The following is a 15,102-nucleotide window of genomic DNA, read 5'->3' as shown; positions in this document are numbered from 1 at the left end:
GACTGCTCATGGCATTATTAAATCATCACAAAACATCACTATCTCATTGTTCTACAATCCCAATGTACTTTCCAAACAAATTCTATTGCAGTTTGGATGTTTGGAAATATTTAAATACCACAACAGAGTTTTGTAAATACAATAGAATGAGATTTGCATACTCATATATACTAAACAAAATTTTAAGGGCTCAGTGGTTAGCACTGCTGCCTCACAGGCCCAAGATCCCAGGTTCAATTCCAGCCTTGGGCAACTGTCTGTGTGGAGTTTGCACATTCTCCCCGTGTTTGGGTGGGTTTCCTCTGGGTGCTCCGGTTTCCCCCCACAGTCCAAAGATGTGCAGGTCAGCTGAATTGGCCATGCTAAATTGCCCATAGTGTTAGGTGCATTAGTCAGGGGGGGAATGGGACTGGGTGGGTTACTCTTCAGAGGGTCGTGTGGACTTGTTGGGCCAAAGGGCCTGTTTCCACACTTATGGAATCTATTCTAATCAAAAGATCTAATCTAAGGGAATTAAAAATCTGCCACTAAATTAGAGCTGTGTTCTAATCAGGCATCATCATACACTGGGAGCAATCCTTTGGTCATATGATTTGAATTCTTTTCTATAATTTCTTCCCAGGTATGATACTGTTGTTTAGCTTATGTTAAAGCAATATAGTAATGGAAAAATAAATATGATTTAATAAATATGATCAGGTTTCATCTGAGATCTGACTTGTTCATAATAATTCAAGCAAAATTAATAGTTATAAATTATTTAATCACTTATGATCAGCGATAGCCAAAATAATGGATATGTTAGGTTTAATTAAAGTTTAGGATGAGAAATGACACATTATGCATCTAAAAAAAATGACATGGCCATGACAAATGGAAATCTGATTAAGGTCAGGTAGGACAGATGGAACATACAAACTGCTCTTTTCTTCTCTTTGCTTCTTAATACGTCCAAAACTACCCAAGAGTGTTAACATCAATGTACTTTCAGGGGTTTTTCTCCATTGCCAACTGCAATTGCTTCCCTCAATAACTTATGCTTTATATCAACTTTTAGCTGTAGACTTTGGTGTTGCATTGTTGCAGTTCAACAAAGCTTCCTCTTTATACAAAACAACTAGTATGTCAAAGTATGTAATTGCCTAAGCCATAAGTGAAAGCCTGTCATGAAATTCTACAGCCTTTGCTTATGCTTCCTAACCTGATTAATCAGACTTAGACTGGAGGCCTGCTACCAGTAGGGTACCACCCGAATTGGTGCTGGGTGCACTACTTTTCATCATCCTTTATAAATGATTTGGATGTGAGCATAAGAGGTATCATTAGTAAGTTTGCAGATGACACCAAAATTGGAGGTTAGTGGACAGCGAAGAAGGTTACCTCAGACTACAACAGGATCTTGATCAGATGGGCCAATATGCTGAGAAGTGGCAGATGGAGTTTAAATTAGATAAATGTGAGGTGCTGCATTTTGGGACAGCAAATCTTAGTAGGGCTTATACACTTAATGGTAAGGTCCTCATGAGTGTTGCTGAACAAAAAGACCTTGGAATGAAGTTCATAGCTCCTTGAAAGTGGAGTCGCAGGTCGATAGGATAGTGAAGAAGGTGTTTGGTATGCTTTCCTTTATTGGTCAGAGTACTGAGTACAGGAGTTGGGAGGTCATGATGTGGCTGTACAGGTCATTGGTTAGGCCACTGTTGGAATATTGCGTGCAATTCTGGTCTCCCTGGCGGACTGTCAGTTGGGCAGTCAGGTCAGGGAGTGTTGTTTGTTTGGCCTGAATATCGATTTGAAATTTTTTATGATTTATAAGAAAACGCAACTAACATTTATATGGGATATATGCAGCAAAGGTAAATAAGAAGTGCATTTAAATGTGGGTTATGTTAATAACACTGGTAATCACGCAGCATTGGTGAGACAAATGATAGTGACTGACAAGGCATGGGAAGGTGAATTGTGTTTCCCTTTAGAGTTTCAGCAGGACTACACAAGGTTAACTCAATTCTTTTGGAAAGCAGAAAAACCTGGAAAACTCTCAGCAGGTCAAGTAGATTCTGTGAAGAAATCTGTTCTGTAAATAGCAGCTCACTTCTACGTTTGGTTTACTTACCCTTTACACATTTGTCCATTCAAGTGTATTTTTGGTGACATAGTCACAACACAATGTCAATTTCTTGGACTGATGACTTTCAAAATGCATAAATGCTATATTAGGTGAATGTCTGAACAATTGCACTGTTTAGAACTCTCTGAATAGTAAGTACATGATCTGCACCGCTGTGTGAAAAGAAAGGAAAATTTATGGAGTCTTGGGGACCCAACTCCTCTGCATACTAGCGTTGATGACATTCCACAAAGTATTGACTCTTGAACCGGTCCTAGTTTTTTACTCACTTATGTTAAGGTGTCATACAACCTTTCTGCTTAAACATTGCATTTCATATCTAAGCACAGCATACAGACAAGTTGTAATTTAATCTTAAAATGATGCTTTGCTTGTGCAGAAGTTTAGTTACGTTGAAACAATTTTTTGATGTTATGAAAAGATTCTTGTTTCCAATTTACCTTCAAACATTTACCTTGTTGGGTCATCCTGCTATTGAAGTCAGTTAAACCTTGTACACATTGGTCTGAATATTCTGATGGACAGCAGGTTGTTGGAACAAAACAAACTGGAATTATACATTGGGAACATGCAGAGTTCCAAGCATAACAGACTCAACAGGAATTGCAGGTAGTCGAAGATTCATGCATACTTCTGTTGCATTTGGAACCCTCTAAAAGAATTGATTAAAGGTAAAGAATTCATAAGGTTCTGCTTCTATTAAGCTAATAGTCACCCAGGAAACATTGGACCACTAAAGTCCTAGTCTCACTCTTTGGTGATTATTAAGCTGTACCCCCAACTCACCATGCATATCCTTTGCTACCCTTCCTAAACCCTTACACCATTCCCCCTATGCCCCTGACAACCAACTACACCGAATAGACTACTCCAAACCAACATGATTTTATTGTGTCCAGGGTCCCAGTGCCCCTCTCCCCTGCTGGCCCTTACTCCCTCTCCTCTACTGGCTTGACAACCCCTTTCCTGGACAAAGACACTACCCCTCATTCCTCATTGCTTGACCGGAAACACTCAGACTCTGACCTCCCCTAAATAGTCCAACATTTACCTAACACACTGACATCTCAATCTCCTGGCACCCTACTTACCTGGCATTTGACTCATCTGGCAGCCTCAATCCTGAACCAACTGCCATCTTAATCCCACATTTCCATGCTTACCCTTTCACAGCTGCTGTCAGATTGTCCGGTTCAGCTGCCAACCATTTAAATCTCAGGACATGGTATATTGACTGCTGCAAAAGGGGACATGCTTACACACACACACACACACACACACACACACACACACACACACACACACACACACACACACACACACACTTTGAGGGAACTGTTTGATTTCAGGTACAGTCTACATTTCTGAGGAGCTGGGATCAGAGTTCCAAATAGGAAATCGTAAGAGCTGAGCATTAATCTGGCTGTGATTGTGACCTCTCAGAATACCTGAGCCAATATGTTCTAATACATTTCTTTTAACTCTGCAAATTGTGTCGTGAACACAACATAAAGCTATTAATGCACAGGCATATTACAAATATTACTTCAATACTCTACTGATTTTAGAACAGATTGCAATGAAACAGCACACACACACATAAACACACACACATAAATTCTGTCAGGTTTTCCACATGACAAACATTCTTTATCCATATCCTTAGATCACTCAGCCATCTCTCAATCCATTTGGCTATCATTTCCATCAATTGCATGTATGCTAACCTTCACCTGTGTTTCACTTCTAAATAATGTTGCTTCCATTTAGTTTAACAAAGGCTAGTGAATGCAAGAAAATAAAATCTCATTATTAGAATATAACAGCAATTAAAGCAAGGTTGGCTAACTACAATTCTCTACTCCTTTTCTGAAATTAGAATGTTTTGCCACCTTTCAGTTCTTTGCAATAACATAAACTGATTTATGGACAGACTTGAGGATTGTCTGGTAAGTAGGAGTGGGATGTTGTGTGCAATGTGATGGTTGTCTTAATACATTAACATCAGATGAGCTTTTTTTTGGCTGCTTCATGAATTGCCACAATTAGTTTGATTAACATAGGTCTCATATGAGTCAAACCTTAGGTTATACAAACAACATTGCAATTCTTTAAATTAGGAACCACATTCTGAAGAATTTTGCCAAAGTGATGATTCATCCCACATTGATGATGTTTTGAGACATCGGGGAAAATTGCTTCCCATTACGTTAGGTTACCAGTGTATCAATTAATTTTGCATCATCTTCCAGTCTCTCTCAATTCTGCTTATTCCTGAATTTGTTTTATTCAAACCTCTGTTTTCACTTCCTTTGTAGTTCAGCCATTTTTTTCTTTATCATGCTTCCAATCTGTTACCCTGTTTATTTGCCTATCATTATTCTGATCAGTTTCACACGCATGCTGCCAGTATTCAATGAGTCTACACTTTGTCATTTTAGTTCTGCAACCTTTCTTTGTGGAAACCTGCCATATTACTCTCTGAGGGTCTGAGGCGAGCTGCCGTGCACTAACCCTTTTCGAGACCATCTGTCCTTTCATTGCTACAACCATTACTTAGGATTTTGGTTTCAATCATGCAGAAGTAAATTCTCAGATAATTAAGCAAGAGCATCAGGACAGAACTCTAGCCAAACCAACTTGGCATTTTGTGCCCGAAGAAAGAGATCATCCGACCAAAACTCAAACCTGGGAGCTTTTCATTAACTTAGTGCCACATAAATTAATGTGTTTGCTTATTGATTGGCCTGTAACATTGCCTTTGTCCTGTAGAATAGTTTTCTCTACTGAATCAAAATTTTTTTTGACTGCAGAAATTATTTTAACAAACTATCTGATTGAAATGGTGTACAAGCTGCTAATTGACTTGGATTGCTTCTGATAGAAGAATGGTTTTAAATAAGAAAAAAATCACATTTATACAAGGACCTCAGGATGTCCTAAAGGTAACAAAGTACTTTTGACATGTTATCATTCTTGTAATATATGAAATTCAGTAGCTAAGACAACAAACCTTCAGTAAAAATAATGTGACAATGAAGAGATAATCTATTTTTGTGATGTTGATTCAGGAATAAATATTTCCCAAAATGTGGGTAGCTTCTCTGCTTTTTGAAATAAAGCTATGGGATCTTTGACAGCCACCCCAGAGGATAAACAGGACATTAGCTTAAAGCCACTTTCAAAAGGTAGTATCTCGAACAGTGCAGCATTATTTAAACATAATTCCTTCAAACATTACTGGCAAGCCTCACATCTTTAATTACCTTTGAGAAGCTGCTTTCTCCAGATATCTCAAGCAGTCCATATGGCAGAGATTCCCAAAGAGTTGTTGGGACGTTAGCTGCAGGTATTTGGCACTGTGACGGTCAAAGAACAACAATATAGTTCCATGTCATACTGTACTCAATCACCAACCTAGCTGTTTAGACTTGAGTCCCAGGGTGACTTGAATCTTCTGACTCAGCTGAGAGTGCTAACAATTGAGCCACAGCTGAGCTGTGAAGCTATTGACTTCATCAGCATTTGTTACTTTTATTATACTATGCTCTATTTTCTTGATTACAACTTAAATGTAATTCAAAGCTATTTCACTGTCTGCAATGTGTTTTGGGATGTCATGAATCATGAAAGAAACAAGATAAAAAGAAATCATTCATTATTTTTCTTCATTACTCAATATTTTTATGCCCCAGATAGTTACAACAAAGAGTATTAAATAAATATTTCACACAATTAAAAATACTTAGCTATTATTGTTCTTGCTATGACTCATACAAATGAGTAGATCATCCAGTGAATATATTGCAATAGAGAACCTAAGTGAAGCAAGAGTAGAGTCTGTTTGCTACTTGATATGATCATGGCTGATCTTCTGCCTCAACTCTATTTTCCAGCCTCCTCCATACCTCTCATGATTCTTTTCAACAGCATGACAATTTGAGATGGAATTTGAAATCTCCAAAGATATAAGGTCACTTGGTGCATACGCTGAGGGAGGAGTATAATGAAGGGATTTTGGTGAGCTTTTTTACAACACATCTGTGTCACACAAATGGCAAGTAATGACCATCTTCAACAAGAGAACATCTAACAAACACAACCACGTCTCCTCCACCACACTCCCCATATTCTACATGACATTACTATTACTTGTTTCCTAACCATCAACAATCTAGGACTTAGCATTGACCGGAATGGGAATGAGACAAACTACATAAACATTATGGCTACAAAAGCAGGTCACAGCTGGATGTTCTGAGGGAAATAATTGGGCTCCTGACTCACTAAAGCATGTCACTAAATACAATGCACAAATCAGGATGGAAGAATAAGAACAAACTTGGGTGACAATGGAGAACAAAGTTTATAAATGTGGAAAAAAAAATGAGGTGAAGCAACCTGTGATGGTTAACAGAAGGGAAGATGCCACAGAGGTGTCGGGAATAGAATAAGGTGTGGTCAGGTGATAAGAGCCATGCTCACTGCTATGGTGAAAATGGTGAAAGTTATCCCCAGTACATTGGCTCTATTTAATGGGAATGTGTCATTACTGCTCAGTCAGGTTCCTGTCAAGGCCCTGATCATGTAACAACTCATCATCAATTCATGAAATACATGCTCATAAGTAAACAGTTATGCTTCCAGGAGATGCACAAAGGGTAATGGAATAACTACTAATAAATGATAACTGGCAAAGTCTGCAAGGCCTACTAGTTGGATGAGCTGGACAAGGTGACTTGCAAGATTAGGGCCTAGCAAATGCATTGAGAAGGAAGGTTGAAAGAGGGTATAATTGGGCAGTTGGGGGTGAAAGCTTGTCAGGAGATTTATGACAAATGCCACATTGTATTCTTCTAAAGATGCTGATATAACAATATAAGAAAATCAATTCAGCCCACCAAACATGCTCCACCATTTGCTATAATCTCATCTCTCATTATTCTTCAACCTATTTCAAATAAAAACTTTGTCTTTCTCTTCCTTAAAGGAGATAGAGGGCTTGGTGACATGGTAGAATGATAACAACCTTTCTCTTAATGTTGGCAAAACTGGTCATTGACTTCAGAAAGAAAGGCGGAGAACATACTCTCATCTACATCAATGGAGTGAGGTTGAAAGGGTGGAGAGCATCAAATTTCTAGGAGTGACGATAACAGACGACTTGTCCTGGACTTCCCACATAGATGTAACAGTCAGGAAGGCACAGTTAGGTGGATCAGAAAATTCAGCATGTCTGCAAGGGCCCTCACCAACTTTTACAGTGGCACCGTAGAAAGCATTCTATCTGGGTGCATAATAGCTTGGTACAGCAACTGCTCAGCCTAGGACTGGAAGAAACTACAGAAAGTTGTGTGCACAGCCCAAACCACCATGGAGGCTAACCTTCCATCCATGGATTCCATTTATATGGCTTGGTGCTGCAAAAAGGCTGGCAACATCATCAAAAACCCCTCCCACACCAGTAATGCTCTTCTACAACCTCTTCCATCAGGCAGAAGGTACAAAAGCTTGAACACACGTACCAACAGGTTCAAGAACAGCTTCTTTTCTGCCATTATTAGACTGATGAATGGATTCTCTAATTCCAAATAATATTGATCCTGTTAACGTTGATCTTGCCTTGTACACATCCTGTGAGGTGTAACCTGTATGCCTTACTCTGTCCAAGATTTTTCTCACCCTATGATCTGTATGTCCTTGCTTACTATGGTCTGCCTATACTGCTCTCAAACAAAGCTTTTCACTGTACTTAGGTACACATGATGATAAATCAAATCAAATCAATATACTCAATGGTTGAGCATCCACTGTACTTTAGGGTAGTGAATTCCACAGATTCATGACCCTTTGAGAGAAGTACTTTCTCTCTATTCTGGTTTAAACATGAGACCCCTTATCCTAAAATTATGACCTCTCATTCTAGATTGCCCCACATGAAGAAACAGCCTTTCTACATTTGTGTTGCCAATCCCCTTTCATCTCTTAGATATCTCAGTTGGATCCCCTCTCAGTCTTCTAAACCTCAGAGAATATAGGCCTAAGCAAATCAATCTTTCTTCAAAAGACAAATCCATCATCTGTGGAAACAATTCAGAGAATCTCTATTGAAATGACTCAAAATAACTATATCCCACAATACTCCAGATGTTGTCACACAAATGCCTTGTACAGTTGCAGCAACATTTCCTTACTTTTATAGAGACAATCTAACCTTGATATTCAGTGGTGTTACCATCACGGAATCCCCCACTATCAACGTTCTCTATCAACATTCCCCACTATCATTAACGAGAAACTCAATTGGACTCACCACATAAACACAATGGCTACAAGACCAAGCCAGAGACTTGGAATACTGTAGTGGATAATACACCTCCTGACTCCACAAAGCCTGTCCACTATCAACAAGGCACAAGTCAGGAGTGTGATGGAATACTCCCCACTTTCATGGATGAGCGCAGCCCGAGCCATACTCAAGAAGCTTGAACACCATCCAGGCAAAGCAGCCCTCTTGACTGGAAGCGCATCCACAAGCATCCACTCTGTCCACCACCGATAGACAAGAGCAGCATTTTGTACTATCCACAAGATGCACTACAGAAAATCACCAAAGATTCTCAGACAGCGCCTTTCAAACCATGACCACTTCCATCTAGAAGCCATAATGTGGATGTGGAGGTGCTGGCATTGGACTTGGATGGACAAAGTTTAAAAAATCACACAATGCCAGGTGATAGTCCAACAAGTATATTTGGAAGTACTAGCTTTCAGAGCGCTGCTCCTTCATCAGGTAACGAGTGGGGCAGGATCATACGACACAGAATTTAGAACAAAAGATCATAGTATCATGCAACTGATACGATATACTGAATACACTTAAATTGCTGTTAAGTCTTTCATCTTTTAGAATGGGTTGCAGGTATTCATTCATTAATATGTAAATCCAAGAACTTCTTTCAAATCACATTCCTGCGATAACTTAAGGTTTTATATAAAAAGGTGACATCTCAGCTCAGACAATATTAAAGGAGTGAGGTTAGAGTCAACCTGTATTCCAGTATTGAGTCAGACTGGTTTTATTTCCAAAGTAGTAATTTATAAAATGTCACATGGACCGACTGCGGACAGATTGTGTGCTTTTGGAACAAAATAGAATGTATCTGCAAATACAAATCTGCAAATGCAAATTCACCCCATTGACTTATATATGTGTGTGTATGTGTGTGCGCTTGGTAGAGTGTGTGCATAAGTGTGACGGAGTATAAGCCTGTGAAAGGATGTGTGCATGGGTGAGAGCATGTGGGATGTATATGTGTGTGTCAGAGAGACAGCGTGTGTATGAGAGAGGGTCTGTGTAAGTGTGTGAGTATGTATGAGTGCATGTGTATGCGTGCTTGTGTGTGTGTATGTGTGTGTGTGAGTGTATAGTGCAGTGGGGTCATCTGTAGTGTGACATTAACTCCAAGATCCTTGGCTATCAGCCAGATTTGGTACCCATAAGGTAGTCTTAACCAGGACCTTGGGTTCATGTCACACTACAGGTGACCCCACTACACTATGCACTTTCACACACACACACACTCACATAGAAGCACACATACATATACACTCTTACATGCTCACACACTTACACAGAACCACACTCATACACACACTATCTCTCAGACACACAAACATATACTCCACACAATCTCACCCACGTGCACATCCTCTTACAGGCTTATACTACGTCACACTCATGCACACACTCTCCCAAGCACGCACACACAAACTCTCACTCACATACATTCACACATTCACATGCACTCACACACTCACATGCACATACACACACATATAAGGGTGAATTTGCATTTGCAGTTTTGTATTTGCAGATACATTCTATTTTTTAAAAAAAGCTCACAATCTGCAGACAGTCAGTCCATGTGACATTTTATAAATTCCTACTTTGGGAATAGAACCAGTCTGATTCAAGATTGGAATACAGACAGACACTAACCTCACAACTTTAATGCATTGTCTGAGCTGAGATGTCACCTTTTTTTTTTTATAAAACCTTAAGGTATCTCAGGAATGCGATTTGAAAGAACTTTTGGGATTTAGATATTAATGAATTGATACCTGCAACTCATTCTAAAAGATGAAAGACTTAACAGCAATCTAAGTGTATTCAATATTTCACATCAGTTGCATGGCACTATGACGTTCTGCTCCAAATTCTGTGTCTTATAATCCTGCCCCACCAGTTATCTGATGAAGGAGCAGTACTTCCAAATAAAACTGTTGGACAACAACCTGGTGTTATGTGATTTTAATTTTGTCCATCTAGAAGGACAAGGGCAGCAGATACATGGGAGCACTACCACCTCCAAGTCATTCACCATCACTTCACTGGGTCAAAATTCTGGAATTCTCTCCCCAATGTCAAGAGTACATAGGTTTAAGGTCAACCCACAGCAGGTAGACTGCAATGAATCAGGAAGGCAGCTCACTACCACTTTCTCAACAGCAACTTGGAAAAGGCACTAAATGCTGGCCTGCCAGAAATCCCACATCCCAAAAATAATCTATATTCCTTCAGCAATAAATGTTAACATTTCATTTGTCCTTCATTACTGCCTGCTGTACCTGAATACTAGGTTTCTCCAATGCATGAACAAGGCTACCCAGATCCCTCTGCACCAATACACTCTGAAGTTTCTCTAAAGAGGACGATGAAAGTTGAGGAATGCTAAAAGCCTGTAGATGGGACTTGGGAGGATAGAGTATCCAAGATAGGAGAAATGAAAAGATGTTTCTAAGAGAAATGAGGAAAAAAAGAAGTGAAAAAAAGGTAGAAGTAAGGTAGAAGTAGTAATAATGAACAAATATCTGAAACCGCAGCCAATGTACACATGTGAATGGACACTGGTTAATTCAAGTTACATAAGCTTAGTTATCTAGCAATTATGAGCATTCATATAATGGACAAAGAACAGTACATCACCAGTCTTAGATCCGCCAAGGCTGTTTCCACACATGATGCCTTTTCTAAACTAAAAAGCTTTTGCCTCTATGCAGTTCATATCTCCCTCTTTCCTGCCTATTCACATATCTGTCAAGATTCCTCTTAAATGTTGTTATAATATCTGCTTCCATCATGGCCTCTGGCAACACATTCCAGGCATTTAACCACCCTGTACATAAAAAATATGCCTCTCACATCTCCTATGTACTTACCCCCTTTTACCTTAAACCTATGTACTCTTGTAATTGACATTTCTACCCTGGGAAAAATACTTCAACTATCCACTTTATCCATGCCTCTCATAATTTTGTGTACTTCTATCAAGTCACACTTCATCCTTCCATGTCCAAGTGAAAAACAAATTATCCAATCTCTCCTCATAGTAAATACACTCCAGGCAATATCTTGTCACATTGTTTCTGTAACCTCTCCAAAGGCTGCACATCTTCTGGTACTGTGACAACCAGAACTGTACAAAGCATTCCAAGTATGAGCTAATCAAGTTCTATACAGCTGCAACATGACTTGCCAAACTGTTATGCTCAATGCTCTGACTGATGAAGGCAAGAATACCACATGGCTTCTTGACCATCTTATCCACTTGTGTTGTCGCTTTCAGGGAAGTATGAAACTATATACCTAAATCCCCCTGTATGTTGATGCTACTCAGGGTTCTATTATTTATATGTATTTCTCTCTTGGGTTAGATCTTCCAAAAACTATCACCTCACAATTTTCCAGATTAAATCCCATTTGTCATTTCTCCACCCAAGTTTCAACCCTACCTCTATCTTGGTGTATCCTCTGGCAATCCTCCTCATTAAACGCTGATCTGCCAATGTGTATGTCATCCCCAATCATGGTAATATACAGGGAACAAATAGGAAACAGTAGAAGGGTTGTTTAATTTATTCCAAAAATGCAGCACCAAATCACACCTTTGTTACCCTATACTACATCAATTCAATTAACTATAATGTCATGACTCTAAAATTAATCTGTCAAAAATTCTCTCAGTATTAGTTTGATGTGTCTGCCCCTTTTATCCTACAACAGCTTTAGTGACAGTCCAATGGCAGTAACATTAAGGTAAACTAAATAATGCAATGCAGCTGCCTCAGAGGTGATGACAGCTACCAAAAGAGGTGGATTCGAGTGCCAGCAGTACTCCCAGTGGTAAAATAAACAGTTGGACTTGAGGCATTGGATAGTATTTCTTGTTGTTATTGAAATACTATTTTTCTCTCTCTGTATTGTGTGCTGTGCACATAATCAGTTACAAATTCTACTTTTAAAGCAATCATGCAAATTGTCCACACCAGTTCTGCATCCATTGTTGAGGTGCCGTGCACCCTATTCAATAATGTTATCGAATTCTGAGAAAAGCCACAAACATAAATCTCCAAAGCAATTTCCAATTAATCATGTTTATGAATAGTGGTAATGACAAACCAAATGTTTCACAAGCAGACCCTTGACCAACACATGATTGACTCTGTTTCTAGCTAACTTTCTGACACCAAGATTGTTGGGTACTGGAAGCATGCTCCCTGATTTTCACTTGGAGTGGGATCTTGATAGGGTAAATCTCAGAGAAAGAAGGCAGTTACCATGCCACCTGAAGAATATAGACATTTGATTTGAAAAGAATATTCCTGCTGCCACTGGGACCTGTGTATAGCACACCATGAGAGCACATGAACTGCACATGAACTCTCAGGCCAGAATTATGTCTCTCAATAGAGTTGCAAATCAAGTCACAAAATGGTGAACTTGGATTCTTGCTGGAAAAGTAATTTTACTGTTCCTTCCCTTTGCTGTGCCAGTGGGAAGGCCTCAGATGCAAAATGCACTGCATCTCTTTTGAATGACTGGCATCTTTAACAGTCTCTGTAGCACCAGATCCAAGTGGTGGGCACTGGTGGAACTGTGAGAAAGTGCACAGTTGAAGAGAACTTGCATTCCAAACAGGGGTAGGTTTGGGACCAGTTCCACCACAGAACACACCAGATGGCCTCCTTCTTTAGAGACTGCAATTTCCCTTCCCACATGGTTAAAGATGCCCTCCAACACATCTCATCCAAATCCCACACCTCCGCCCTCAGACCCCACCCCTCCAACCGTAACAAGGACAGAACGGCCCTGGTGCTCACCTTACACCCTACCAACCTTCGCATAAACCAAATCATCCACCGACATTTCCGCCACCTCAAAACGGACCCCACCACCAGGGATATATTTCCCTCCCCACCCCTTTCCACCTTCCGCAAAGACCATTCCCTCTGTGACTACCTGGTCAGGTCCATGCCCCCCTACAACCCACCCTCCCATCCTGGCACCTTCCCTTGCCACTGCAGGAATTGCAAAACCTGCACCCACACCACCTCCCTCACCTCCATCAAAGGCACGAAAGGAGCCTTCCACATCCATCAAAGTTTTACCTGTACATCCACCAATATAATTTATTGTATCCGTTGCTCTCGATGTGGACTCCTCTACACTGGGGACACTGGACGCCTCCTAGCAGAGCGCTTTAGGAACATCTCTGGGACACCCACACCAAATCAACCACACCGCCCTGTGGCCCAACATTTCAACTCCCCCTCCTACTCTGCCGAGGACATGGAGGTCCTGGGCCACCTTCACTGCCGCTCCCTCACCACCAGACGCCTGGAGGAAGAACGCCTCATCTTCCGTCTCGGAACACTTCAACCCCAGGGCATCAATGTGGACTTCAACAGTTTCCTCATTTCCCCTTCCCCCACCTCACCCTAGTTTCAAACTTCCAGCTCAGCATTGTCCCCGTGACTTGTCCTTACTGCCTATCCTCTTTTCCATCTATCCACTCCACCCCCCCGGCCTATCATCTTCATCCCTTCTCCCACTCACCTATTGTACTCTATGCTACTTTCTCCCCACCCTCACCCTCCTCTAATTTATCTCTCCATGCTTCAGGCTCTCTGCCTGTATTCCTGATGAAGGGCTTTAGCCTGAAACGTCGATTTTACTGCTCCTCAGATGCTGCCTGAACTGCTGTGCTTTTGCAGCTCCACTCTAATCTAAACTCTGGTTTCCAGCATCTGCAGTCCTTGTTTTTACCCAGTTTGGGTATTAGGTAGAGTCAAGGAAATGTGAGTAAATGGGGTGAGGGCAGATAGAAAGGATCAAAGCTAAGGTGTTTTCAAGAGGAGGGGGCTGCTGCCAATGCACAAAGGTCACCTCCCTGGAAAATATACACAACATCCTCCCCACCTTTTCATTGGTTTAAGTAGCTTTATTCGAGTTGTGTCAAGTTTTGTGGAAGGATTCTCACCATGACACTCACCATAGAGATTTCTCACGGTATCTTACCAAATGAATTTTATTTAGCAATCTATCCTGCCCCTTTGGCACATCTGCCTGTGGCTACTGTATTATTTTAGAGAGGCCGTATCATTTTGTGGTCAATTAACCTGGTAACATCTCAATTGATCATTAATTATCTGGTTAAAAATGGCAGATGAGCTCTTCTTTCAGCACTCACACACTTCCTGATCTGTGGGAAACCGTTAGGAGGTAGGTAGGTGATCAGGTTTGCGACCCTTATATTTTAGGTTTCATCTCATCAAAAACACTTCTAGTAGGGGCCTGTAAAGTCAGGCCCATTTGAGCACAAATGCAAGGAAATTATGATGAACCTGTATCAAAATCTGGTTCAGTCTTAACTGGGGCATTGTGTCCAGCCCTGAGCATTACATGTCAGAAAGGATATGAATGCTTTGTGGAGCATACAGAAAAATGTTTACAAGAGTTCTGAGATAGATGAAGAATTGAGTTAAGTTGGTAGATTGACAGAAGTTGGTGCTGTTTCCTTGGCAAAAAGGAGCAGTGTAGTAGCACAATAGTTAACACTGTTGCCTCATGGTGTCAAGGACCTGGGTTTGATTCCAGCCTTGGGTAACTCTCTGTATGGACTTTGCAT

The sequence above is a fragment of the Chiloscyllium plagiosum genome, unplaced genomic scaffold (genome assembly GCF_037043375.1).
Source record: "Chiloscyllium plagiosum isolate Xiang-an unplaced genomic scaffold, Cpla_swu_hap1 HiC_scaffold_12, whole genome shotgun sequence".
NCBI lineage: Eukaryota > Metazoa > Chordata > Chondrichthyes > Orectolobiformes > Hemiscylliidae > Chiloscyllium > Chiloscyllium plagiosum.
Note: the sequence above shows the minus strand (reverse complement) of the source record.